Raw genomic sequence first — 25,176 nt, forward strand, 5'->3', positions numbered from 1 at the left:
AAAGACACTTTTGTATTAAAATGTTACAAAGTTGACATGTTGAGAGCCAAAGCAACAAGCAAACGCTGAAAAGGAAAGGCTCCTGCGCTAGACATAAACACGTAGCTTCGTGCATGAAGGACATGATCGTCATGTTTAAAGAGGGTATTTGTCGCGCTCCCTCTCGCTTACGGCCATACCACTCTGAACACGCCCGATCTCGTCGATCTCGGAAGCCAAACAGGGTCGGCCTGGTTAGTACTTGGATGGGAGAACCGCCTGGGAACACCAGGTGCTGTAAGCTTTTTGGCATCTCTTTGCAATCAGCAGAGGACGCTGCTGCTCCTGCTTCAACAACCTGTTACTCTGCACCTGGCTGCACTTTTGGGGACGGGACAGCACAGATCACAATGTAAAGACCCTTTTGTATTAAAATGTTACAAAGTTGACATGTTGAGAGCCAAAGCAACAAGCAAACGCTGAAAAGGAAAGGCTCCTGCGCTAGACATAAACACGTAGCTTCGTGCATGAAGGACATGATCGTCATGTTTAAAGAGGGTATTTGTCGCGCTCCCTCTCGCTTACGGCCATACCACTCTGAACACGCCCGATCTCGTCCGATCTCGGAAGCCAAGCAGGGTCGGGCCTGGTTAGTACTTGGATGGGAGACCGCCTGGGAATACCAGGTGCTGTAAGCTTTTTGGCATCTCTTTGCAATCAGCAGAGGACGCTGCTGCTCCTGCTTCAACAACCTGTTACTCTGCACCTGGCTGCACTTTTGGGGACGGGACAGCACAGATCACAATGTAAAGACCCTTTTGTATTAAAATGTTACAAAGTTGACATGTTGAGAGCCAAAGCAACAAGCAAACGCTGAAAAGGAAAGGCTCCTGCGCTAGACATAAACACGTAGCTTCGTGCATGAAGGACATGATCGTCATGTTTAAAGAGGGTATTTGTCGCGCTCCCTCTCGCTTACGGCCATACCACTCTGAACACGCCCGATCTCGTCCGATCTCGGAAGCCAAGCAGGGTCGGGCCTGGTTAGTACTTGGATGGGAGACCGCCTGGGAATACCAGGTGCTGTAAGCTTTTTGGCATCTCTTTGCAATCAGCAGAGGACGCTGCTGCTCCTGCTTCAACAACCTGTTACTCTGCACCTGGCTGCACTTTTGGGGACGGGACAGCACAGATCACAATGTAAAGACACTTTTGTATTAAAATGTTACAAAGTTGACATGTTGAGAGCCAAAGCAACAAGCAAACGCTGAAAAGGAAAGGCTCCTGCGCTAGACATAAACACGTAGCTTCGTGCATGAAGGACATGATCGTCATGTTTAAAGAGGGTATTTGTCGCGCTCCCTCTCGCTTACGGCCATACCACTCTGAACACGCATGCGTGAGTCAAATGTGAGTCGGCAATACCTGTGTGAGAGAGAGGAGAGAGGATCGCGGACCTCTGTTTTTTTTTCTACTTCCCTTAGTTCATTCTTCTTTCTTTTTTCATTACATCTTACTTTTCCGTGCACCCTTTGTTTGTTTATTTGTTTGGACATTCCCCCCGGCAGTTTTACTGTTCGGGGGAGGCTTATTTGAGTTTTTTTTTTCTCATGTTTTCTCGGACGGATTTAATGGTGACGGAAGCGGGAAATGGCTCATTGATGACGGAAATGGATTACGGACATAAAACAAGTCAAGATGTAGCGGAGAAAGAAGTGAATGAGTGGGAGGTGAACAAAAGTCAGAAGAAAGAGTTTGAAAAAAAAAAGTAGCGAAGAGAGCACGGGAACAGCTGATTCAGCGATGACGGCGCCGGCGAGAGGAGAGAGAGAGAGAGAGAGAGCGGCGAGCAGCACTGACAGCTACAACGGGCAGAGGACGGAGGAGCGAGATCGGAGGAGCCGTGAGGGAGATCGGAGATGGAGATCGGACCAGGCCGGGACTCCATGGAGCTCCGAGAGCGGCGGCGGAGAGGGAGAGAGCAGCGGCGGGAGAGAGAGAGAGAAAGCAGCAGCGGCGGGCGAGCGAGAGGCGAGCGGCGGAGAGGAGAGAGAGACTGGAGCAGTCGGTGAGAGACAGCAGCGACAAGGAACAACAAAGCAGACAGTTGGGAATACTTACGATCGGGAATTAACAGCGAGCCTGGAAGTGACCGGACAAGACGAGGTCCCGGTGCTGGAACTCATGAGAGCCATCCGAGCTCTGTGTGGGGGGCTTATTGCCTGCAGAGCGACCGGTGCCAGGACGTATGAGATAACTATGTCTCATGCCAAGGGGAAGGAGCGGCTCCTAGACGGTTTCAAAATAGGTAACACAAGCATTTTAGTTAAAAACCTTTGTAACGATGAGTTAATGGTTTCCTTTCTAAACTTACCTGCGTATATCACAGACGATGAAATCATGCAAAAGCTTGAGGGATGGGGTGTATCGGCTGCATCCGCTATTAGAAGGAGGATGTGGCCGGGCACACAAGTAGCGGACGGGACGAGGTTTTTAAAAGTTAAATTTAATGACAAGGTGCAATCGTTACCGTATTCAGCGCGGTTTGAAACAGTAATGGGACCTGAATACTTCCGTGTGATACATGACAGACAAGCAAAAGTTTGCAGGATGTGCCTCCAGCCGGGGCACATCCTGAGAGATTGTCCGGAGTTCTCCTGTCACAAGTGCGGAGTCCAGGGACATTATGCGAGGGAGTGCAGCAGCCAACAGAAAAAGATTAAAAAATGTGAGGTGTGCTGCAACCTGATGGAGGAATGTAGCTGTAATTACAGTGAGTCTGATGTTGTGGCGGGGTCCGGATCGGAGGCACCGTCAACAGAGGCGGAGGACATGAGTGAGGAGGAGGAGGAAGGAGAAGAGGCCGGTGAGGGGGCAGCGGCACCGTGGAAGCGGCTGACAGAGAGGGTCTCCCCCAGCGGAGGGCTACAAGCCTCTCAAAAGCCGCACAGAGCCTGGCCACAAAGCTGGTCGAGAGCAGAGACGGGCTGAGTGTAAACTCTGGTCCCCGAGAGAGAGGAAAGGGCAAGGGCGGAAACGGGCTCGCGGAGGGGCCGGAGCCGTCCATTGCCCTGGAATCGATGGACGTGGGGGAGACTCTGAGCGATCTGCAGCAGGCGGCAGCCGCACCCCCCAGAGCGCCGGCTTCGACCTCCCCGACTCAGCAGGGGGAATCAGACGGTGACTCTGAGATGGACGTCGCCACCATCCAGAGCATCAGGAAGCAGCACACCTCTACTATAGCCGCTAGAACTAAGAAAAGGAAGAAAGAAAAAAGAACGATGAATAAACTAGGTGTTTAAAAAACATTTTTTTTGTTACAATGTTGCTGCTGCACTCCCTGAACATCAATGGTCTCCGCACTTGTGGCAGGATGAAAAATATATTAAGTAATCCAGCCTGCGATGTCCTATGTCTCCAGGAGACAAGATGGGATGAGGACAGCTTAAAAGCAGCAACAAAGATAAATAAAGGGGAAATATATTATAATAATGGAACTAATAAATCATGTGGAATAGCTACTATAATAAATACTAATATGATAGAAAATAGTAAACTAATATATAAGGATAATGAAGGTAGAATATTAATTATAGATATCATAGTAAATAATAGTACCTTTAGAATAATCAATGTATATGCCAGTAATTGTGAAAAAGAAAGGAAAGAGATGTTTAATAAAATAGGAAGATGGGTAAATAACAAAACTTTAATAGTTGGGGACTTTAATACAGTGTTAACAAAATCGGATATATCTGTAAATAATGTATATAAAAATGACAGCAGTAGAACAGCATTATATGAATTGATGAACAATTATAACTTGATGGATATATGGAGAATACAGAATCCTTTAAAAAGAACATTCTCAAGAAGACAGGTGGTAAAGGGTACATTAAGACAATCAAGACTAGACTTATGTTTAGCGGCCCCAGAAGTGATTAAGAAAATTAACAAAACAACGTACAAATTTAATACATGGAGTGATCATGCAACTCTGGAGTGTCTGCTGGACTCGGTAGGGGGGATCAAGGGAGGAGGCACCTGGTGCCTCAACTCCAGCCTCCTGATGGACCCTGTCAAAAAAATCAAAAACTTACTTAGTTACGCTAGAACAGAAATGCAAATAGATAATAATTATATAGAAAGATGGGACAATATAAAAGAAAGAATCAAAAAAGCAAGTATCAATTATAGCAAAGAGAAAAAATGGAAAGAAAAACAAGAACAGAACATCAGAAAGCAACTAGAAGAAGAACTGATATTAATAGATAACCAAAGAAATAGAAGCTGTGAAAAGTATGAATTATATAAAAATCAATTAAATAATATAGAAAGGGAAAGATGTAAAGGGGCTGCAGTTAGGAGTAGATTTCAAAATCTGGTAGATGGGGAGAAGTGCACAGCTTTTTTTCTGGGGATGGAAAAGCAAAAACAGAATAAAACTATAATAGAAGAATTGAAAGATAGAAGCAATAACATACACACAGATAGAATAGAGATACTAGAAATTATTAAAGAATACTATACGAATTTATTCAAAGAAGAAGGAAGCAACAATGAAAAAACAGAAAAATATTATCATATGTAGACAAAAAAATTAACATGGAGGATAAAGAATGGTGTGACAGCAAATTAACATTAAAAGAAATAGAAGTGACAATAGACAACTTAAACAAGAATAAAAGTCCAGGATCTGATGGCTTAACAGCAGAATTTTACATCAGGTTTAAGGAACAGCTGGCCCCCCTGTTGCTCGACCTCTACCATACAATGCAAGAACAACAAAAAACACCAAAATCTTTCACTACAGGTATGATTACAGTAATTTATAAGAATAAAGGAGACAGAAACATAATATCCAACTATAGACCAATAAGCTTGCTAAATACAGATTACAAGATACTCACCAAAACCTTGGCCAATAGAATAAAACAGACATTAAATCAAATAATTAGTATAAATCAGGCCTACAGCATACCCAGTAGAAACATCCAAGATTCAATTGCTACAGTAAGAGATACAGTAAGAGGAATGACAGCACAGGGGGGGCTTCTGCTAACAATAGACCTTGAAAAGGCATTTGACAGAGTAGAGCACCAGTTTCTTTATAAAGTATTAGAGAAATTTGGATATGGACAAGGGTTTATAAATTGGATACAGTTATTGTACAAAAACGCCATAAGTGTAATAAAATGCAATGGAATGATAACAGACAGTATTCAAATTAGAAGATCGGTGAGGCAAGGATGTCCGCTGTCAGGCCTGCTATATAGCATAGTGGCAGAGCCACTAGCTCAAGCGATAATTAAAGATAAAGAAATAACAGGAATACAAACACCCAAAAACAGTACTATTAAAATAACTCAATACGCAGATGACATTACAATAACAGTCAAATCAGGTAAATGCATAGACAAAATCATGGAACATTTCAAAACTTACAGCAAAGCATCAGGAGCAAAAATAAACATAACCAAATCTGAAATAGGTCAACTTGGAAGGGTGAATAACTATGTAAATAAATGGGGATTTAGGGTAAACAATGGGTGTAGGAAAATATTAGGAGTATATATAGGAGAGAATGAGGGTGGGGCTAGGGACAGAGGGTGGAGGGAAATGATAGGGAAATTGCAAGGGATTTTAAACTTGTGGAGAGCAAGAGGTTTAACACTGAAAGGAAAGGTAATTGTAGTTAATGCTCTGATACTGTCAAAAATTAATCATTTAATGGGAACCTGTGAGCTGCCGCAATGGGCACTTAAATCGCTGACAGCAGCAATCTCCTCCTTCCTTTGGAGGGGAAAGGGAAATTCGATAGCTCACAGAGTGTTAATTGCTAATAGAAGGGAGGGGGGTTTAGGATTAATTGATATAGGTGCAAAAAAAGATGCACTCAGGGTTAAAATTATCAGGAATTTTCTAGATCCGGACCGGCAGTACCCCTCGGAGGACTGGTTGGCCAGCTACCTGGCCGAGTACGGGGAGAAAGACGCATACAATCTGTGCTTGCTCCTCCCCAGAAAAGTCAGGAATGGCCTGCCTGGCTTCTACCAGGAGGTACTTGAGGCTTGGGGAAAGATTCTGCCCCACCTCTGGCCCAAGTGCAGTAATAAAGAGCATGTGCTGCAATTACCTTTCTTGAACAGTCCCTTCTTTGTATGTGAGGGGAGAGTTCTGATCAGCGGTCCGATGAGAGAGGCTGGGCTAACGAGGGTAGATCAAGTGATCGATGAGAGAGGAGATTTTAATGTTGAATTGATATGCAAAAGAATGAGAGAGAGAAAAATAATGTATAGAAAAGAAAACATAAGAAAACTGAAAGAGAAATTTGAACAAACCCTTGACCCTGTGTGGCGAGGTTTGCTAAAAGGGAATAAAAAAGGTATTGGAGCTGCTCTTCCCCAACTGGAATACATAGAAAAGGACAACAGAAAAAGACTGGAAAATGTCCAAACGAAGACATGGTACAGGTTGCTAGTAGAGAAAATCAAAAGGACACCTACTGCAGAACATACCTGGGAAAAACAATACCCTTTAAAAGAAATTAAAAAAATATGGACAAATATAGACATACCACTAATAGACGGCATGACAAGAAACCTGGACTTTAACATTCGACACAGAAGGATTTACACTGGAATTATCTTGCACCAAATCAATAAACAGAAATACTCGAGGACTTGAACAATATGCAGACAAGAACCAGAGGACATTGAACACATATTTCAAACATGCATAGAAGCAAAGCAGTTACAGTTATATATAAAATCAATCTTACAGGAACATTGCAATTTAAAAATACACAACAATACGGACTGGTTATGGACTTGGTTATTTGGAATTACAGGAAAACATCCAAAGAAGAATAACACACTGATCAACACAATCCTAGCGCTGGCAAGGAAAACAATATGGATAAATAGGAATTACAAACTATTTGAACAAAAAACAGTCAATGTAAAGAAACTTTTTCAAAACACACTCAAGGCACATATTAGAACAATTTATAGGGCAGACAAGGACACTTTTGACAAACATTTCACAAGACACAACACTTTAATGAAGGCAGGGAATGAGGGAAACTTGTGGTTTATGTTATAGTGTTTTTGTTTAGAGTCTATGCTCTGATAGGTGAGTCATGGAAAAGTATGGATTGTGTTCTTGTTTACTTTATCTATTTATTGATTGTTTGATTGATTGATTGATGGATTGATTGATTGATTTTATTTAATTAATTAATTTAATTAATTTTTTTTTTTTTTTTTTGATCGTAGTGTTATTAAGGCTACGGTTTCTTTATGGTAAAGGATGGGGTTTTATTTATACACTTAAAGGGTGTGTAATGCCATGTTTTTGATAAAAGTATGTCCTGTCAAATGGATTGTGTTGTAAATACAGATTGTGCTATATTTTTGATAATAAAAGATAAAAAAAAAAACACGCCCGATCTCGGAAGCCAAGCAGGGTCGGGCCTGGTTAGTACTTGGATGGGAGACCGCCTGGGAATACCAGGTGCTGTAAGCTTTTTGGCATCTCTTTGCAATCAGCAGAGGACGCTGCTGCTCCTGCTTCAACAACCTGTTACTCTGCACCTGGCTGCACTTTTGGGGACGGGACAGCACAGATCACAATGTAAAGACACTTTTGTATTAAAATGTTACAAAGTTGACATGTTGAGAGCCAAAGCAACAAGCAAACGCTGAAAAGGAAAGGCTCCTGCGCTAGACATAAACACGTAGCTTCGTGCATGAAGGACATGATCGTCATGTTTAAAGAGGGTATTTGTCGCGGTCCCTCTCGCTTACGGCCATACCACTCTGAACTCTGAACACACGCCCGATCTCGTCCGATCTCGGAAGCCAAGCAGGGTCGGGCCTGGTTAGTACTTGGATGGGAGACCGCCTGGGAATACCAGGTGCTGTAAGCTTTTTGGCATCTCTTTGCAATCAGCAGAGGACGCTGCTGCTCCTGCTTCAACAACCTGTTACTCTGCACCTGGCTGCACTTTTGGGGACGGGACAGCACAGATCACAATGTAAAGACACTTTTGTATTAAAATGTTACAAAGTTGACATGTTGAGAGCCAAAGCAACAAGCAAACGCTGAAAAGGAAAGGCTCCTGCGCTAGACATAAACACGTAGCTTCGTGCATGAAGGACATGATCGTCATGTTTAAAGAGGGTATTTGTCGCGCTCCCTCTCGCTTACGGCCATACCACTCTGAACACGCCCGATCTCGTCCGATCTCGGAAGCCAAGCAGGGTCGGGCCTGGTTAGTACTTGGATGGGAGACCGCCTGGGAATACCAGGTGCTGTAAGCTTTTTGGCATCTCTTTGCAATCAGCAGAGGACGCTGCTGCTCCTGCTTCAACAACCTGTTACTCTGCACCTGGCTGCTGCACTTTTGGGGACGGGACAGCACAGATCACAATGTAAAGACACTTTTGTATTAAAATGTTACAAAGTTGACATGTTGAGAGCCAAAGCAACAAGCAAACGCTGAAAAGGAAAGGCTCCTGCGCTAGACATAAACACGTAGCTTCGTGCATGAAGGACATGATCGTCATGTTTAAAGAGGGTATCTGTCGCGCTCCCTCTCGCTTACGGCCATACCACTCTGAACACGCCCGATCTCGTCCGATCTCGGAAGCCAAGCAGGGTCGGGCCTGGTTAGTACTTGGATGGGAGACCGCCTGGGAATACCAGGTGCTGTAAGCTTTTTGGCATCTCTTTGCAATCAGCAGAGGACGCTGCTGCTCCTGCTTCAACAACCTGTTACTCTGCACCTGGCTGCACTTTTGGGGACGGGACAGCACAGATCACAATGTAAAGACACTTTTGTATTAAAATGTTACAAAGTTGACATGTTGAGAGCCAAAGCAACAAGCAAACGCTGAAAAGGAAAGGCTCCTGCGCTAGACATAAACACGTAGCTTCGTGCATGAAGGACATGATCGTCATGTTTAAAGAGGGTATTTGTCGCGCTCCCTCTCGCTTACGGCCATACCACTCTGAACACGCCCGATCTCGTCAGATCTCGGAAGCCAAGCAGGGTCGGGCCTGGTTAGTACTTGGATGGGAGACCGCCTGGGAATACCAGGTGCTGTAAGCTTTTTGGCATCTCTTTGCAATCAGCAGAGGACGCTGCTGCTCCTGCTTCAACAACCTGTTACTCTGCACCTGGCTGCACTTTTGGGGACGGGACAGCACAGATCACAATGTAAAGACACTTTTGTATTAAAATGTTACAAAGTTGACATGTTGAGAGCCAAAGCAACAAGCAAACGCTGAAAAGGAAAGGCTCCTGCGCTAGACATAAACACGTAGCTTCGTGCATGAAGGACATGATCGTCATGTTTAAAGAGGGTATTTGTCGCGCTCCCTCTCGCTTACGGCCATACCACTCTGAACACGCCCCATCTCGTCCGATCTCGGAAGCCAAGCAGGGTCGGGCCTGGTTAGTACTTGGATGGGAGACCGCCTGGGAATACCAGGTGCTGTAAGCTTTTTGGCATCTCTTTGCAATCAGCAGAGGACGCTGCTGCTCCTGCTTCAACAACCTGTTACTCTGCACCTGGCTGCACTTTTGGGGACAGCACAGATCACAATGTAAAGACACTTTTGTATTAAAATGTTACAAAGTTGACATGTTGAGAGCCAAAGCAACAAGCAAACGCTGAAAAGGAAAGGCTCCTGCGCTAGACATAAACACCTAGCTTCGTGCATGAAGGACATGATCATCATGTTTAAAGAGGGTATTTGTCGCGCTCTCTCTCGCTTACGGCCATACCACTCTGAACACGCCCGATCTCGTCCGATCTCGGAAGCCAAGCAGGGTCGGGCCTGGTTAGTACTTGGATGGGAGACCGCCTGGGAATACCAGGTGCTGTAAGCTTTTTGGCATCTCTTTGCAATCAGCAGAGGACGCTGCTGCTCCTGCTTCAACAACCTGTTACTCTGCACCTGGCTGCACTTTTGGGGACAGCACAGATCACAATGTAAAGACACTTTTGTATTAAAATGTTACAAAGTTGGGGGGTTTCCGGTTCCGCCGCCAAGAGGATGACAGCCTAACTTTCGAGCTCCCCGATGGTTTTGTGAAATAACCTCCAAATAATTTGATATTATCAAACCTAGTGAATAATTAGATCAACAATGGAGTTGGGGGTTAGCACCAGAAGTAGGACCGCAACGAATATGGCAGAAACGTATAGTGAAATGAGTGAAAGCAGCCGAAGTAATTCTCCGAGCCCACGTGTACTCGATGAAGACGGCCCCGAGGTTAGCCTGCGTTGCATCCTTAACAAACTCCGTGAGTTCAGAAAGGACAACAAAACACAACTCTCTGGCATCACACAGGAATTAAAAAAAACAAACGCCAGACTGGACGAAGCAGAGGGGAGGATTGATGAGACTGAGACCGTGCTGCAAGCAACATCCACGCTAATAAAGCGGCTGAGCCAGCGCCAGGCTGACCTTGAAGCTAGGCTAATAGACCAGGAGGGCCGCGCACGAGGGATAACTTGAGGATCTACGGGATACCGGAGGATAAAGAGGGCAGCGACATGATGAGCTTTTTGGATAAACTGCTGAAAAATGCCCTGGACTTCCCCCGCGAAGGAGAGCTCGGGATTGAGCGGGCACACCGGGCACTGGGACCGAAGCCCAACGGCCCGCAGAAGCCTCGATCTATCGTGGTGAAATTTGGGAGCTACCGGATGAAAGAAGAGGTGCTTCGGAGAGCCTGGCGTAAGAAAGAAGTGTTTTGCGACAATGCCCGCTTTTATGTCGACCATGACTTTCCTTCTGAAGTGCTGAAGAAACGCGGCGAATACGCCGAAGCAAAGAGAGTCTTGAAAGAGAAACAGATCAAGTTTCAGACACCCCATCCTGCAAAGATGCGAGTATTTTACAACGACGGCACCCGTCTATACCGGGATGCTGCGGAGGCAACGAGAGACATGGTTTCACGGGGATTTTCAGTGGCTGTGGTGAAATCGTCCAGTACTCCGGACCAAGAGGAAATCGGGTTACTATCTACATGGCAGCGGGCAGCGGGGAGACGGCGCGACCGACACGGAGATCAGCCCGATGCAGCGGACGGCTGCACACAACCAAAGAGAAACCCCCGCTCCCAATATAAAGAAAAGCTCCAGGAGTTTAGGAGAGAGGTGCCCGGGGCAGGAGGGAGATGTTTATAGTGTACAAATCCAATGCCAGCAGAGATACTGGGAGAGAGTGGGTTTAACTGACGTGGTAAATTATGAATAAGCAAATCCTTAAGGTAGTCTCATTTAATGTGAATGGGATACTAAACCCGGCAAAGAGAAGTAAAATACTGTCAAAAATGAGAAAAGAAAGTGCCCAGGTTGTACTCTTGCAAGAGACACATCTCACTGCATCAGAACACGAGAAACTTAAAAGAATGGGATTTTCAAAGGTATATCATTCATCTTACAGATCAGGGCATAGAAGAGGTGTAGCAATTTTGATCTCACAAAAAGTATCATTTGAACACATCTCAGAGATATCAGTCAAAGAAGGGAGGTATATTATGGTCACAGGGAAAATCGATGACAAGGTCATAACACTAGGTAGCATCTATACACCCCCTGGAAGTGACTTTGCTTTGTATAGAAAACTTTTTGATTTGATGATTGGGGCGACTGGCACTGTCATATTCGGTGGAGATTGGAATATCCGTCTCAATCCAAAATTAGACTCATCAAAAAATTCAACGGTCACATCATTACATAAGAAAATTAACATATTAATGTCAGAATTAGGTGTACTAGATCTATGGCGAGATTTTTACCCATCGAGCCGCGATTACACTTTTTACTCATGTCCTCATGATGTGTATTCGAGGATAGATTATTTTTTTGTGCTGAAAAGAGACCGCCATAAAATACAAAATTGTGACATCGGATGTATTGATTTATCTGACCATGCACCTCTCTCTTGCACGGTACATATTGGCGACAACATGGGAAGAACATTGTGGAGATTAAATACGAGTATCCTCAACAACCCAAAATTTAAGACCCAAATGAAAGATAAAATAAAAATGTTTCTAAAAAACAACGATACAGGAGAAATTGATTCAGCTATAGTATGGGATGCGTTAAAGGCAGTTGTCAGAGGAAAGATTATTTCATTCTGTGCTCATGAAAAAAAGGAAAAACAACTGAAACTAAAAAATCTCAATAAACAATTAAAGGACCTTGAGACACAACACAAAAGAGAACAGAAACGGACTTTGATGACAAAAATTAAAAAAATTAGAAACGAAATAAATATGCTCTACTCACAAGAAATTGAGAAAAAAATGAAATTTACAAGACAGAAATACTATGAATCAGGTTCAAAATCAACTAGACTTCTGGCAAGGAAGCTACAAAAACAGCAAACAAACAGTACAATATATAAAATAAGAGACCCAGATTCCAAAATTGTTCAATACAAACAAGATGAAATACAAAACGCATTTAGGAAATACTACAAGTTTCTATATACGCAACCACACTTAGAAGATGAACAGCAAATTGGTAGATTCCTCGACTCTCTTAATTTACCTGTCTTATCAGAAGACCAAAATCAAACGTTAACAGCTGCAGTAACTGAGAAAGAGTTAAATGATGCTATCTCCAGGCTTAAAGCGAACAAGTCACCTGGTCCAGATGGCTTCCCATCAGAGTGGTATAAAGTCTTTCGACCCGATCTGATGCCAAGCCTTCTGCGTGCCTTCAATACATCAATGACGAACGCTAAAATGCCTCCATCATGGAATGAGGCAGTGATCTCTGTTATCCCAAAGGAGGGAAAAGATAAATTGGATTGTGGGTCATACAGACCGATATCGGTGCTGAATGTGGACTATAAATTATACACAGCTATCCTTGCCAGAAGATTAGAAAAAATTCTCCCTCAGCTGATACATAATGACCACACTGGATTTATTTCACAAAGACAAACTCACGACAATATCAGACGATCACTACACATACTAGACCATATCCAACAGAACAAAATTGAAGCCTTCTTAATTAGCCTAGATGCTGAGAAGGCCTTTGACTCAGTGAGTTGGCCTTTCCTATACAGAGTCTTGGAAAAATTCGGAATGCATAAGGATTTTGTTAACATCATCCATATGCTGTACAGTAAACCGTCAGCTCGAATAAAAATAAACGGGTACCTTTCAGACGCCATTACGTTAGAACGTGGCACTAGACAGGGCTGCCCGGCCTCACCGCTCCTCTTTGCGCTCTATATTGAGCCCCTCGCACAATGGATAAGGCAGTCCAAAAACATCAAAGGTATCCGTATTAAGGATGAAGACCACAAACTAGCTTTGTATGCCGATGACGTGCTGATTTATTTAAGTGACCCCCCTAACTCATTTTTTGAATTAATGACCCTTTTAGAGACATTCGGTAGTTACACCGGTTACAAGTTGAATATACAAAAAACGCAAATTTTGACCTTTAATCATACAGCCTCAAAACACCTCAGAGAGAAATTTCAACTTAAATGGGACCAGTGCAATTTGAAATACCTTGGGATATACTTACCAAAAGACATTCTAACACTAGGAGAAATAAACTATGGCCCTCTTTCAACAAAAATTAAAGATGATATACACAGATGGAATTCCATCTCTTTTCTCGGTCTTAGCCACAGAATAGACTCAGTAAGGATGAACATCCTTCCACGATACCTATATTTATTCCAAGCACTCCCTGTAGAAATGCCGTTACAACAGATATCCGAATTGAATAAGGTTATTTCCAGATTTATCTGGCAAGGGAAAAAACCCAGAGTGAAATTTAAAACCCTGCAACTCTCAAGGGAGGAAGGAGGAATGGCTCTTCCAAATTTTAAAGACTATTTTTTTGCAGCTCAGGCTAAACCTTTAATCAATATATGTAATCCAACATTTCATGCCAGGTGGAAAGATATTGAACTCTCAATTCAGAACGATCCCCCAATTCATGCAATGTTGGCTTACAAAAATTTGAAAAAAATCATTAATTGTTTCCAGAATCCATGGATCAAAGCTCAAATGAGAACGTGGAGCGTGATGAAAGAAGAGTATAAACTAGACCATAAATTACAAATAATCCAATGGTGTGCTTATGATCCTGACTTAAAGCCCAACACAATGGACCATGCGTTCAAACTCTGGGTGTCAAAAGGAATAACAACGTTCTACTCTTTAACAAAAAAAGGACAATTAAAGGATTTTGAAAATTTAAGGAAAGAATACTGCCTTGAAAAATCTGATTTTTATAGGTATCTCCAAATACGTAACCATTTTGAACATAATATTAAAAACAAAACAGACTTGAGTGATCCCATATTGAAGATACTTATCGGTGCCTATCAAGAAGACTCAAGTAGAGGTATTATCTCCAGATTGTATAAAGGCCTTAGGACAAAAAAAGCCCACTCTACTGAATACATTAGAAAGAGATGGGAGGAGGAGGGTAATCTCTCAATTACAAGTGAAGATTGGCTCGAAACATGTAAATTTCAATGGAAGTGCACAAATTCTTACACATGGCGGGAGTTTGGGTGGAAATGCCTGATACGATTCTTCATTACACCAAAACAGAAAGGATATATTGGGGAGAGTAATACCAAATGTTGGAGACGGTGTGGGCTTCAGGGAGCTAACCACTGGCACGTTTTCTGGGAATGCCCAGGGATACAACCCTTTTGGAAAGAGCTTCACAAGGTACTGAAAAATATATTCAATGCTGATATGACTTTTGAGTTTTCTACGCTATATCTAGGAAGGGCCGACTTCCTTGTGAGACGGTCAAATAAATACCTATTTGGTGTTTTGATAACTGCTGCTAAAAAAGCGCCCCCAAGCGATGGCTGCTCCCTGAGTCCCCCACAGTTCAGGAGTGGATAGACATAGTGAATGATATTTATATCATAGAAAAGATCACATTCTGTCTCCGTCTCCAGAAAAATGTATTTGTTAAACATTGGACAAAGTGGGTTGAATATGTGAAACCTTTACGCCCAGAGTTTGTGGAGGTATTAGATAAATGAACCCTGTTCTGTTGTCTCTCCTTCTCTCACCCTTTTTTTTTTTTTTTTTTTCTCTCTTTTAATGGCTGAAGATTGACACTGATATATACTGTCCCATCAATATTTTGATATCATTCTCCACTCCCCCCATCCACCTCTCCCCTGCCATACATTGAGAACTGCTTCCGCCTCCCCCATACTGAAGACTACCGATACCCACCCCTCCACCACCACCGCCACCTAACTAAGTATCATGTTGGTCACTTCTCTCCTGTAAAGACACTATGGACATGTATGTGCACACTTTCTCTCCCAACTGTGTTTTTGTTTTATTTTTTATTTTTGTTTTTTTGTTTGTTTTTTTTTGTTTTTTGTTTTTATTACTAAATTGTACTTAAAATGTAAAACTGGGTGGCGGAGAAAAATGGTATTACCTTTGCCCTTGTGATATGTACTGCCATTCCTAAATAAAGAATTTAAAAAAAAAAAAAAAATGTTACAAAGTTGACATGTTGAGAGCCAAAGCAACAAGCAAACGCTAAAAAGGAAAGGCTCCTGCGCTAGACATAAACACCTAGCTTCGTGCATGAAGGACATGATCATCATGTTTAAAGAGGGTATTTGTCGCACTCCCTCTCGCTTACGGCCATACCACTCTGAACACGCCCGATCTCGTCCGATCTCGGAAGCCAAGCAGGGTCGGGCCTGGTTAGTACTTGGATGGGAGACCGCCTGGGAATACCAGGTGCTGTAAGCTTTTTGGCATCTCTTTGCAATCAGCAGAGGACGCTGCTGCTCCTGCTTCAACAACCTGTTACTCTGCACCTGGCTGCACTTTTGGGGACAGCACAGATCACAATGTAAAGACACTTTTGTATTAAAATGTTACAAAGTTGACATGTTGAGAGCCAAAGCAACAAGCAAACGCTGAAAAGGAAAGGCTCCTGCGCTAGACATAAACACCTAGCTTCGTGCATGAAGGACATGATCATCATGTTTAAAGAGGGTATTTGTCGCGCTCCCTCTCGCTTACGGCCATACCACTCTGAACGCGCCCGATCTCGTCCGATCTCGGAAGCCAAGCAGGGTCGGGCCTGGTTAGTACTTGGATGGGAGACCGCCTGGGAATACCAGGTGCTGTAAGCTTTTTCTCATCTCTTTGCAATCAGCAGAGGACGCTGTTGCTCCTGCTTCAACAACCTGTTACTCTGCACCTGGCTGCACTTTTGGGGACAGCACAGATCACAATGTAAAGACACTTTTGTATTAAAATGTTACAAAGTTGACATGTTGAGAGCCAAAGCAACAAGCAAACGCTGAAAAGGAAAGGCTCCTGCGCTAGACATAAAGACCTAGCTTCGTGCATGAAGGACATGATCATCATGTTTAAAGAGGGTATTTGTCGCGCTCCCTCTCGCTTACGGCCATACCACTCTGAACGCGCCCGATCTCATCCGATCTCGGAAGCCAAGCAGGGTCGGGCCTGGTTAGTACTTGGATGGGAGACCGCCTGGGAATACCAGGTGCTGTAAGCTTTTTCGCATCTCTTTGCAATCAGCAGAGGACGCTGCTGCTCCTGCTAAAACAACCTGTTACTCTGCACCTGGCTGCACTTTTGGGGACAGCACAGATCACAATGTAAAGACACTTTTGTATTAAAATGTTACAAAGTTGACATGTTGAGAGCCAAAGCAACAAGCAAACGCTGAAAAGGAAAGGCTCCTGCTCTAGACATAAAGACCTAGCTTCGTGCATGAAGGACATGATCATCATGTTTAAAGAGGGTATTTGTCGCGCTCCCTCTCGCTTACGGCCATACCACTCTGAACGCGCCCGATCTCGTCCGATCTCGGAAGCCAAGCAGGGGCGGGCCTGGTTAGTACTTGGATGGGAGACCGCCTGGGAATACCAGGTGCTGTAAGCTTTTTGGCATCTCTTTGCAATCAGCAGAGGACGCTGCTGCTCCTGCTTCAACAACCTGTTACTCTGCACCTGGCTGCACTTTTGGGGACAGCACAGATCACAATGTAAAGACACTTTAGTGTTAAAATGTTACAAAGTTGACATGTTGAGAGCCAAAGCAACAAGCAAACGCTGAAAAGGAAAGGCTCCTGCGCTAGACATAAACACCTAGCTTCGTGCATGAAGGACATGATCATCATGTTAAAGAGGGTATTTGTCGCGCTCCCTCTCGCTTACGGCCATACCACTCTGAACGCGCCCGATCTCGTCCGATCTCGGAAGCCAAGCAGGGTCGGGCCTGGTTAGTACTTGGATGGGAGACCGCCTGGGAATACCAGGTGCTGTAAGCTTTTTCGCATCTCTTTGCAATCAGCAGAGGACGCTGCTGCTCCTGCTTCAACAACCTGTTACTCTGCACCTGGCTGCACTTTTGGGGACAGCACAGATCACAATGTAAAGACACTTTTGTATTAAAATGTTACAAAGTTGACATGTTGAGAGCCAAAGCAACAAGCAAACGCTGAAAAGGAAAGGCTCCTGCGCTAGACATAAAGACCTAGCTTCGTGCATGAAGGACATGATCATCATGTTTAAAGAGGGTATTTGTCGCGCTCCCTCTCGCTTACGGCCATACCACTCTGAATGCGCCCAATCTCGTTCGATCTCGGAAGCTAAGCAGGGTCGGGCCTGGTTAGTACTTGGATGGGAGACCGCCTGGGAATACCAGGTGCTGTAAGCTTTTTCGCATCTCTTTGCAATCAGCAGAGGACGCCGCTGCTCCTGCTTCAACAACCTGTTACTCTGCACCTGGCTGCACTTTTGGGGACAGCACAGATCACAATTTAAAGACACTTTTTTATTAAAATGTTACAAAGTTAACATGTTGAGAGCCAAAGCAACAAGCAAACGCTGAAAAGGAAAGGCTCCTGCGCTAGACATAAAGACCTAGCTTCGTGCATGAAGGACATGATCATCATGTTTAAAGAGGGTATTTGTCGCGCTCCCTCTCGCTTACGGCCATACCACTCTGAACGCGCCCGATCTCGTCCGATCTCGGAAGCCAAGCAGGGTCGGGCCTGGTTAGTACTTGGATGGGAGACCGCCTGGGAATACCAGGTGCTGTAAGCTTTTTCGCATCTCTTTGCAATCAGCAGAGGACGCTGCTGCTCCTGCTTCAACAACCTGTTACTCTGCACCTGGCTGCACTTTTGGGGACAGCACATATCACAATTTAAAGACACTTTTTTATTAAAATGTTACAAAGTTAACATGTTGAGAGCCAAAGCGACAAGCAAACGCTGAAAAGGAAAGGCTCCTGCGCTAGACATAAACACCTAGCTTCGTGCATGAAGGACATGATCATCATGTTTAAAGAGGGTATTTGTCGCGCTCCCTCTCGCTTACGGCCATACCACTCTGAACACGCCCGATCTCGTAAGCCAAGCAGGGTCAGGCCTGGTTAGTACTTGGATGGGAGACCGCCTGGGAATACCAGGTGCTGTAAGCTTTTTCGCATCTCTTTGCAATCAGCAGAGGACGCTGCTGCTCCTGCTTCAACAACCTGTTACTCTGCACCTGGCTGCACTTTTGGGGACAGCACAGATCACAATGTAAAGACACTTTTGTATTAAAATGTTACAAAGTTGACATGTTGAGAGCCAAAGCAACAAGCAAATGCTGAAAAGGAAAGGCTCCTGCGCTAGACATAAACACCTAGCTTCGTGCATGAAGGACATGATCATCATGTTTAAAGAGGGTATTTGTCGCGCTCCCTCTCGCTTACGGCCATACCACTCTGAACACGCCCGATCTCGGAAGCCAAGCAGGGTCGGGCCTGGTTAGTACTTGGATGGGAGACCGCCTGGGAATACCAGGTGCTGTAAGCTTTTTCGCATCTCTTTGCAATCAGCAGCGGACGCTGCTGCTCCTGCTTCAACAACCTGTTACTCTGCACCTGGCTGCTGCACTTTTGGGGACAGCACAGATCACAATGTAAAGACACTTTTGTATTAAAATGTTACAAAGTTGACATGTTGAGAGCCAAAGCAACAAGCAAACGCTGAAAAGGAAAGGCTCCTGCGCTAGACATAAACACCTAGCTTCGTGCATGAAGGACATGATCATCATGTTTAAAGAGGGTATTTGTCGCGCTCCCTCTCGCTTACGGCCATACCACTCTGAACGTGCCCGATCTCGTCCGATCTCGGAAGCCAAGCGGGGTCGGGCCTGGTTAGTACTTGGATGGGAGACCGCCTGGAAATACCAGGTGCTGTAAGCTTTTTCGCATCTCCTTGCAATCAGCAGAGGACGCTGCTGCTCCTGCTTCAACAACCTGTTACTCTGCACCTGGCTGCACTTTTGGGGACAGCACAGATCACAATGTAAAGACACTTTTGTATTAAAATGTTACAAAGTTGACATGTTGAGAGCCAAAGCAACAAGCAAACGCTGAAAAGGAAAGGCTCCTGCGCTAGACATAAAGACCTAGCTTCGTGCATGAAGGACATGATCATCATGTTTAAAGAGGGTATTTGTCGCGCTCCCTCTCGCTTACGGCCATACCACTCTGAACGCGCCCGATCTCGTCCGATCTCGGAAGCCAAGCAGGGTCGGGCCTGGTTAGTACTTGGATGGGAGACCGCCTGGGAATACCAGGTGCTGTAAGCTTTTTGGCATCTCTTTGCAATCAGCAGAGGACGCTGCTGCTCCTGCTTCAACAACCTGTTACTCTGCACCTGGCTGCACTTTTGGGGACGGGACAGCACAGATCACAATGTAAAGACACTTTTGTATTAAAATGTTACAAAGTTGACATGTTGAGAGCCAAAGCAACAAGCAAACGCTGAAAAGGAAAGGCTCCTGCGCTGGACATAAACACCTAGCTTCGTGCATGAAGGACATGATCATCATGTTTAAAGAGGGTATTTGTCGCGCTCCCTCTCGCTTACGGCCATACCACTCTGAACACGCCCGATCTCGTCCGATCTCGGAAGCCAAGCAGGGTCGGGCCTGGTTAGTACTTGGATGGGAGACCGCCTTGGAATACCAGGTGCTGTAAGCTTTTTCGCATCTCTTTGCAATCAGCAGAGGACGCTGCTGCTCCTGCTTCAACAACCTGTTACTCTGCACCTGGCTGCACTTTTGGGGACAGCACAGATCACAATGTAAAGACACTTTAGTGTTAAAATGTTACAAAGTTGACATGTTGAGAGCCAAAGCAACAAGCAAACGCTGAAAAGGAAAGGCTCCTGCGCTAGACATAAACACCTAGCTTCGTGCATGAAGGACATGATCATCATGTTTAAAGAGGGTATTTGTCGCGCTCCCTCTCGCTTACGGCCATACCACTCTGAACGCGCCCGATCTCGTCCGATCTCGGAAGCCAAGCAGGGTCGGGCCTGGTTAGTACTTGGATGGGAGACCGCCTGGGAATACCAGGTGCTGTAAGCTTTTTCGCATCTCTTAGCAAACAGCAGAGGACGCTGCTGCTCCTGCTTCAACAACCTGTTACTCTGCACCTGGCTGCACTTTTGGGGACAGCACAGATCACAATGTAAAGACACTTTTGTATTAAAATGTTACAAAGTTGACATGTTGAGAGCCAAAGCAACAAGCAAACGCTGAAAAGGAAAGGCTCCTGCGCTAGACATAAAGACCTAGCTTCGTGCATGAAGGACATGATCATCATGTTTAAAGAGGGTATTTGTCGCGCTCCCTCTCGCTTACGGCCATACCACTCTGAACGCGCCCGATCTCGTCCGATCTCGGAAGCCAAGCAGGGTCGGGCCTGGTTAGTACTTGGATGGGAGACCGCCTGGGAATACCAGGTGCTGTAAGCTTTTTGGCATCTCTTTGCAATCAGCAGAGGACGCTGCTGCTCCTGCTTCAACAACCTGTTACTCTGCACCTGGCTGCACTTTTGGGGACGGGACAGCACAGATCACAATGTAAAGACACTTTTGTATTAAAATGTTACAAAGTTGACATGTTGAGAGCCAAAGCAACAAGCAAACGCTGAAAAGGAAAGGCTCCTGCGCTGGACATAAACACCTAGCTTCGTGCATGAAGGACATGATCATCATGTTTAAAGAGGGTATTTGTCGCGCTCCCTCTCGCTTACGGCCATACCACTCTGAACACGCCCGATCTCGTCCGATCTCGGAAGCCAAGCAGGGTCGGGCCTGGTTAGTACTTGGATGGGAGACCGCCTTGGAATACCAGGTGCTGTAAGCTTTTTCGCATCTCTTTGCAATCAGCAGAGGACGCTGCTGCTCCTGCTTCAACAACCTGTTACTCTGCACCTGGCTGCACTTTTGGGGACAGCACAGATCACAATGTAAAGACACTTTAGTGTTAAAATGTTACAAAGTTGACATGTTGAGAGCCAAAGCAACAAGCAAACGCTGAAAAGGAAAGGCTCCTGCGCTAGACATAAACACCTAGCTTCGTGCATGAAGGACATGATCATCATGTTTAAAGAGGGTATTTGTCGCGCTCCCTCTCGCTTACGGCCATACCACTCTGAACGCGCCCGATCTCGTCCGATCTCGGAAGCCAAGCAGGGTCGGGCCTGGTTAGTACTTGGATGGGAGACCGCCTGGGAATACCAGGTGCTGTAAGCTTTTTCGCATCTCTTTGCAATCAGCAGAGGACGCTGCTGCTCCTGCTTCAACAACCTGTTACTCTGCACCTGGCTGCACTTTTGGGGACAGCACAGATCACAATGTAAAGACACTTTTGTATTAAAATGTTACAAAGTTGACATGTTGAGAGCCAAAGCAACAAGCAAACGCTGAAAAGGAAAGGCTCCTGCGCTAGACATAAAGACCTAGCTTCGTGCATGAAGGACATGATCATCATGTTTAAAGAGGGTATTTGTCGCGCTCCCTCTCGCTTACGGCCATACCACTCTGAATGCGCCCAATCTCGTTCGATCTCGGAAGCTAAGCAGGGTCGGGCCTGGTTAGTACTTGGATGGGAGACCGCCTGGGAATACCAGGTGCTGTAAGCTTTTTCGCATCTCTTTGCAATCAGCAGAGGACGCCGCTGCTCCTGCTTCAACAACCTGTTACTCTGCACCTGGCTGCACTTTTGGGGACAGCACAGATCACAATTTAAAGACACTTTTTTATTAAAATGTTACAAAGTTAACATGTTGAGAGCCAAAGCAACAAGCAAACGCTGAAAAGGAAAGGCTCCTGCGCTAGACATAAAGACCTAGCTTCGTGCATGAAGGACATGATCATCATGTTTAAAGAGGGTATTTGTCGCGCTCCCTCTCGCTTACGGCCATACCACTCTGAACGCGCCCGATCTCGTCCGATCTCGGAAGCCAAGCAGGGTCGGGCCTGGTTAGTACTTGGATGGGAGACCGCCTGGGAATACCAGGTGCTGTAAGCTTTTTCGCATCTCTTTGCAATCAGCAGAGGACGCTGCTGCTCCTGCTTCAACAACCTGTTACTCTGCACCTGGCTGCACTTTTGGGGACAGCACATATCACAATTTAAAGACACTTTTTTATTAAAATGTTACAAAGTTAACATGTTGAGAGCCAAAGCGACAAGCAAACGCTGAAAAGGAAAGGCTCCTGCGCTAGACATAAACACCTAGCTTCGTGCATGAAGGACATGATCATCATGTTTAAAGAGGGTATTTGTCGCGCTCCCTCTCGCTTACGGCCATACCACTCTGAACACGCCCGATCTCGTCCGATCTCGGAAGCCAAGCAGGGTCGGGCCTGGTTAGTACTTGGATGGGAGACCGCCTTGGAATACCAGGTGCTGTAAGCTTTTTCGCATCTCTTTGCAATCAGCAGAGGACGCTGCTGCTCCTGCTTCAACAACCTGTTACTCTGCACCTGGCTGCACTTTTGGGGACAGCACAGATCACAATGTAAAGACACTTTTGTATTAAAATGTTACAAAGTTGACATGTTGAGAGCCAAAGCAACAAGCAAACGCTGAAAAGGAAAGGCTCCTGCGCTAGACATAAACACCTAGCTTCGTGCATGAAGGACATGATCATCATGTTTAAAGAGGGTATTTGTCGCGCTCCCTCTCGCTCGCTTACGGCCATACCACTCTGAACACGCCCGATCTCGTCCGATCTTGGAAGCCAAGCAGGGTCGGGCCTGGTTAGTACTTGGATGGGAGACCGCCTGGGAATACCAGGTGCTGTAAGCGTTTTCGCATCTCTTTGCAATCAGCAGAGGACGCTGCTGCTCCTGCTTCAACAACCTGTTACTCTGCACCTGGCTGCACTTTTGGGGACAGCACAGATCACAATGTAAAGACACTTTTGTATTAAAATGTTACAAAGTTGACATGTTGAGAGCCAAAGCAACAAGCAAACGCTGAAAAGGAAAGGCTCCTGCGCTAGACATAAACACGTAGCTTCGTGCATGAAGGACATGATCATCATGTTTAAAGAGGGTATTTGTCGCGCTCCCTCTCGCTTACGGCCATACCACTCTGAACACGCCCGATCTCGTCCGATCTCGGAAGCCAAGCAGGGTCGGGCCTGGTTAGTACTTGGATGGGAGACCGCCTGGGAATACCAGGTGCTGTAAGCTTTTTCGCATCTCTTTGCAATCAGCAGAGGACGCTGCTGCTCCTGCTTCAACAACCTGTTACTCTGCACCTGGCTGCACTTTTGGGGACAGCACAGATCACAATGTAAAGACACTTTTGTATTAAAATGTTACAAAGTTGACATGTTGAGAGCCGAAGCAACAAGCAAACGCTGAAAAGGAAAGGCTCCTGCGCTAGACATAAACACCTAGCTTCGTGCATGAAGGACATGATCATCATGTTTAAAGAGGGTATTTGTCGCGCTCCCTCTCGCTTACGGCCATACCACTCTGAACACGCCCGATCTCGTCCGATCTCGGAAGCCAAGCAGGGTCGGGCCTGGTTAGTACTTGGATGGGAGACCGCCTGGGAATACCAGGTGCTGTAAGCTTTTTCGCATCTCTTTGCAATCAGCAGAGGACGCTGCTGCTCCTGCTTCAACAACCTGTTACTCTGCACCTGGCTGCACTTTTGGGGACAGCACAGATCACAATGTAAAGACACTTTTGTATTAAAATGTTACAAAGTTGACATGTTGAGAGCCGAAGCAACAAGCAAACGCTGAAAAGGAAAGGCTCCTGCGCTAGACATAAACACCTAGCTTCGTGCATGAAGGACATGATCATCATGTTTAAAGAGGGTATTTGTCGCGCTCCCTCTCGCTTACGGCCATACCACTCTGAACACGCCCTTTGTTTGGTGTGTGAGGAAGGGAGTTCATTGAGCTGTAAAAAAGAGAGGAAAAAAATTAATTTACGTATATCTTAGTGTCTGGAAGTGCATCAGGCAGAGAGATCAAGGAAGTTTGCCTGCCCCCAACAGCTTTTTTTGTTGGCTGGGGGTCTGAAATTGCTTTTCTACTGCAAAAGATGAATAAGGTAGTTAACAATAAAGTAAATACAGCATGGTCCCCGGTAGGGCAGAAAGGTGAAATTACAGCCATGGTACTTCACTGGTTCCACTCAGATGATGTCTGTGTTCCTGCAGGTTGGAGAATGCCTTCTATGAACATGCTCAGACATACTACTACACTGAGATCCGTCGTGTCAAATCGCACAAGGAGTTCCTCAACAAGACAACACATCAGGTATGCACAACCACACTACAGCCACTAATTCTGATGCAGAATAACCACATTGTACAACGCTTCTCAACATGGAAAGAAAGCCTGAAAGTAACTTGACATTCCTTATAAGCCACTGTTTCATGTGAGATCCCTCTCTGTGTTCCCAGTTGCTGTTTGTCAGACACCAGTTTAAAATCGCTTTCTTCAGTGAGCTGAAACAGGACACACAGAATGCTCTCAAGTGAGTCTGAGGCCACAGATTCAGAAGTTTTTTTACTGACACTTTGTTGTGATCAGCTCCTGGTAGGACCTTAAGACCATAAACAGTAGTGATGTTTCATCCAGCTGTCAAGGGATTTGTAAAGAAAACCTTTGAAATTGCAAAATATGAATTAAGTGTGTTTACATTGACAGGTAGAGGTTGATAAAAACCATAAGCCTGTAAAAAAAATTAAGAGAATTGGAAAGTCATTAAAAATGTTGTGATTGTTATTTCTCAGTTCTTCCATTATTGTATTGTATTTACTTTAATTTGGTATTTCGGAAAAAACTAAA

At 45.0% G+C, this 25,176-nt stretch overlaps 27 non-coding genes and 4 pseudogenes across 27 annotated transcripts; all 31 read left to right on the forward strand.

Moving 5' to 3' along the window:
* Positions 1-165: 165 nt before the first annotated feature.
* On the forward strand, positions 166-283 carry LOC130163021 (5S ribosomal RNA; annotated as a pseudogene).
* A 275-nt stretch (positions 284-558) lies between these two features.
* Positions 559-677, forward strand: LOC130163036 (5S ribosomal RNA). The gene has a single exon (XR_008826354.1). It is a non-coding gene; the product is annotated as a 5S ribosomal RNA (ribosomal RNA).
* Positions 678-952: 275 nt separating this feature from the next.
* On the forward strand, positions 953-1,071 carry LOC130163037 (5S ribosomal RNA). The gene has a single exon (XR_008826355.1). It is a non-coding gene; the product is annotated as a 5S ribosomal RNA (ribosomal RNA).
* Positions 1,072-7,781: 6,710 nt separating this feature from the next.
* Positions 7,782-7,909, forward strand: LOC130163013 (5S ribosomal RNA; annotated as a pseudogene).
* A 275-nt stretch (positions 7,910-8,184) lies between these two features.
* On the forward strand, positions 8,185-8,303 carry LOC130163038 (5S ribosomal RNA). The gene has a single exon (XR_008826356.1). It is a non-coding gene; the product is annotated as a 5S ribosomal RNA (ribosomal RNA).
* Positions 8,304-8,581: 278 nt separating this feature from the next.
* On the forward strand, positions 8,582-8,700 carry LOC130163039 (5S ribosomal RNA). The gene has a single exon (XR_008826357.1). It is a non-coding gene; the product is annotated as a 5S ribosomal RNA (ribosomal RNA).
* Positions 8,701-8,975: 275 nt separating this feature from the next.
* LOC130163062 (5S ribosomal RNA) lies at positions 8,976-9,094 on the forward strand. Its single transcript, XR_008826379.1, has one exon. It is a non-coding gene; the product is annotated as a 5S ribosomal RNA (ribosomal RNA).
* A 275-nt stretch (positions 9,095-9,369) lies between these two features.
* LOC130163009 (5S ribosomal RNA) lies at positions 9,370-9,488 on the forward strand. The gene has a single exon (XR_008826339.1). It is a non-coding gene; the product is annotated as a 5S ribosomal RNA (ribosomal RNA).
* A 270-nt stretch (positions 9,489-9,758) lies between these two features.
* Positions 9,759-9,877, forward strand: LOC130163040 (5S ribosomal RNA). The gene has a single exon (XR_008826358.1). It is a non-coding gene; the product is annotated as a 5S ribosomal RNA (ribosomal RNA).
* Positions 9,878-15,662: 5,785 nt separating this feature from the next.
* LOC130163042 (5S ribosomal RNA) lies at positions 15,663-15,781 on the forward strand. Its single transcript, XR_008826360.1, has one exon. It is a non-coding gene; the product is annotated as a 5S ribosomal RNA (ribosomal RNA).
* A 270-nt stretch (positions 15,782-16,051) lies between these two features.
* Positions 16,052-16,170, forward strand: LOC130163053 (5S ribosomal RNA). The gene has a single exon (XR_008826370.1). It is a non-coding gene; the product is annotated as a 5S ribosomal RNA (ribosomal RNA).
* A 270-nt stretch (positions 16,171-16,440) lies between these two features.
* LOC130163006 (5S ribosomal RNA) lies at positions 16,441-16,559 on the forward strand. The gene has a single exon (XR_008826336.1). It is a non-coding gene; the product is annotated as a 5S ribosomal RNA (ribosomal RNA).
* Positions 16,560-16,829: 270 nt separating this feature from the next.
* On the forward strand, positions 16,830-16,948 carry LOC130163069 (5S ribosomal RNA). The gene has a single exon (XR_008826385.1). It is a non-coding gene; the product is annotated as a 5S ribosomal RNA (ribosomal RNA).
* Positions 16,949-17,217: 269 nt separating this feature from the next.
* Positions 17,218-17,336, forward strand: LOC130163065 (5S ribosomal RNA). The gene has a single exon (XR_008826381.1). It is a non-coding gene; the product is annotated as a 5S ribosomal RNA (ribosomal RNA).
* A 270-nt stretch (positions 17,337-17,606) lies between these two features.
* Positions 17,607-17,725, forward strand: LOC130163071 (5S ribosomal RNA). The gene has a single exon (XR_008826387.1). It is a non-coding gene; the product is annotated as a 5S ribosomal RNA (ribosomal RNA).
* Positions 17,726-17,995: 270 nt separating this feature from the next.
* Positions 17,996-18,114, forward strand: LOC130163076 (5S ribosomal RNA). Its single transcript, XR_008826392.1, has one exon. It is a non-coding gene; the product is annotated as a 5S ribosomal RNA (ribosomal RNA).
* A 270-nt stretch (positions 18,115-18,384) lies between these two features.
* Positions 18,385-18,493, forward strand: LOC130163023 (5S ribosomal RNA; annotated as a pseudogene).
* Positions 18,494-18,763: 270 nt separating this feature from the next.
* LOC130163014 (5S ribosomal RNA) lies at positions 18,764-18,872 on the forward strand (annotated as a pseudogene).
* Positions 18,873-19,145: 273 nt separating this feature from the next.
* LOC130163008 (5S ribosomal RNA) lies at positions 19,146-19,264 on the forward strand. Its single transcript, XR_008826338.1, has one exon. It is a non-coding gene; the product is annotated as a 5S ribosomal RNA (ribosomal RNA).
* A 270-nt stretch (positions 19,265-19,534) lies between these two features.
* Positions 19,535-19,653, forward strand: LOC130163012 (5S ribosomal RNA). The gene has a single exon (XR_008826342.1). It is a non-coding gene; the product is annotated as a 5S ribosomal RNA (ribosomal RNA).
* Positions 19,654-19,928: 275 nt separating this feature from the next.
* On the forward strand, positions 19,929-20,047 carry LOC130163073 (5S ribosomal RNA). The gene has a single exon (XR_008826389.1). It is a non-coding gene; the product is annotated as a 5S ribosomal RNA (ribosomal RNA).
* Positions 20,048-20,317: 270 nt separating this feature from the next.
* Positions 20,318-20,436, forward strand: LOC130163024 (5S ribosomal RNA). The gene has a single exon (XR_008826343.1). It is a non-coding gene; the product is annotated as a 5S ribosomal RNA (ribosomal RNA).
* A 270-nt stretch (positions 20,437-20,706) lies between these two features.
* Positions 20,707-20,825, forward strand: LOC130163026 (5S ribosomal RNA). Its single transcript, XR_008826345.1, has one exon. It is a non-coding gene; the product is annotated as a 5S ribosomal RNA (ribosomal RNA).
* Positions 20,826-21,100: 275 nt separating this feature from the next.
* LOC130163074 (5S ribosomal RNA) lies at positions 21,101-21,219 on the forward strand. The gene has a single exon (XR_008826390.1). It is a non-coding gene; the product is annotated as a 5S ribosomal RNA (ribosomal RNA).
* Positions 21,220-21,489: 270 nt separating this feature from the next.
* Positions 21,490-21,608, forward strand: LOC130163034 (5S ribosomal RNA). Its single transcript, XR_008826352.1, has one exon. It is a non-coding gene; the product is annotated as a 5S ribosomal RNA (ribosomal RNA).
* A 270-nt stretch (positions 21,609-21,878) lies between these two features.
* On the forward strand, positions 21,879-21,997 carry LOC130163072 (5S ribosomal RNA). Its single transcript, XR_008826388.1, has one exon. It is a non-coding gene; the product is annotated as a 5S ribosomal RNA (ribosomal RNA).
* Positions 21,998-22,267: 270 nt separating this feature from the next.
* Positions 22,268-22,386, forward strand: LOC130163035 (5S ribosomal RNA). Its single transcript, XR_008826353.1, has one exon. It is a non-coding gene; the product is annotated as a 5S ribosomal RNA (ribosomal RNA).
* A 270-nt stretch (positions 22,387-22,656) lies between these two features.
* Positions 22,657-22,775, forward strand: LOC130163075 (5S ribosomal RNA). The gene has a single exon (XR_008826391.1). It is a non-coding gene; the product is annotated as a 5S ribosomal RNA (ribosomal RNA).
* Positions 22,776-23,049: 274 nt separating this feature from the next.
* Positions 23,050-23,168, forward strand: LOC130163080 (5S ribosomal RNA). Its single transcript, XR_008826395.1, has one exon. It is a non-coding gene; the product is annotated as a 5S ribosomal RNA (ribosomal RNA).
* Positions 23,169-23,438: 270 nt separating this feature from the next.
* On the forward strand, positions 23,439-23,557 carry LOC130163043 (5S ribosomal RNA). Its single transcript, XR_008826361.1, has one exon. It is a non-coding gene; the product is annotated as a 5S ribosomal RNA (ribosomal RNA).
* A 270-nt stretch (positions 23,558-23,827) lies between these two features.
* LOC130163044 (5S ribosomal RNA) lies at positions 23,828-23,946 on the forward strand. The gene has a single exon (XR_008826362.1). It is a non-coding gene; the product is annotated as a 5S ribosomal RNA (ribosomal RNA).
* Positions 23,947-25,176: the final 1,230 nt, after the last annotated feature.

Source organism: Seriola aureovittata, chromosome 21, assembly GCF_021018895.1.
Source record: "Seriola aureovittata isolate HTS-2021-v1 ecotype China chromosome 21, ASM2101889v1, whole genome shotgun sequence".
Lineage (NCBI taxonomy): Eukaryota > Metazoa > Chordata > Actinopteri > Carangiformes > Carangidae > Seriola > Seriola aureovittata.